The sequence below is a fragment of the Hesperophylax consimilis genome, chromosome 4 (genome assembly GCF_061612785.1).
Source record: "Hesperophylax consimilis isolate HC1 chromosome 4, BYU_Hcon_1.0, whole genome shotgun sequence".
Taxonomy (NCBI): domain Eukaryota; kingdom Metazoa; phylum Arthropoda; class Insecta; order Trichoptera; family Limnephilidae; genus Hesperophylax; species Hesperophylax consimilis.
Genome location: NC_142839.1, coordinates 513,193 through 513,538, shown reverse-complemented (window position 1 = coordinate 513,538; position 346 = coordinate 513,193). Strand labels below are relative to the sequence as shown.

General features: G+C 35.0%; 1 non-coding gene across 1 annotated transcript; it reads right to left on the bottom strand.

The window, feature by feature from the left end:
* Positions 1-274: 274 nt before the first annotated feature.
* Positions 275-346, bottom strand: TRNAN-GUU (transfer RNA asparagine (anticodon GUU)). The gene has a single exon. It is a non-coding gene; the product is annotated as a tRNA-Asn (tRNA).

Genomic DNA, 346 nt, shown 5'->3' with positions numbered 1-346 from the left:
ATATTAACGGATGTTTTTTTTCTGTACAATACGCATGGTACTATTAAAAGATTGTGTTATTATTGATAAGTTTTAATGTCTATGTAGTTTGTAGTAGGTAGGAACTTATTTTTGTCAATTACTAATTAATTTTGTTGTGCTCAACTCAAAGAATGGATTTTGATTTTCTAATCGCCGGGTGAAAAAATGAATGACGAGGCAGCTTTTGTCACAAATAATTTATTTAAAGATAGATTGTTTTGGAATATTTAAAAAAAAAACTGTATAAAAAGATCGCCCCCGGGTGGGCTCGAACCACCAACCTTTCGGTTAACAGCCGAACGCGCTGCCATTGCGCCACGGAGGC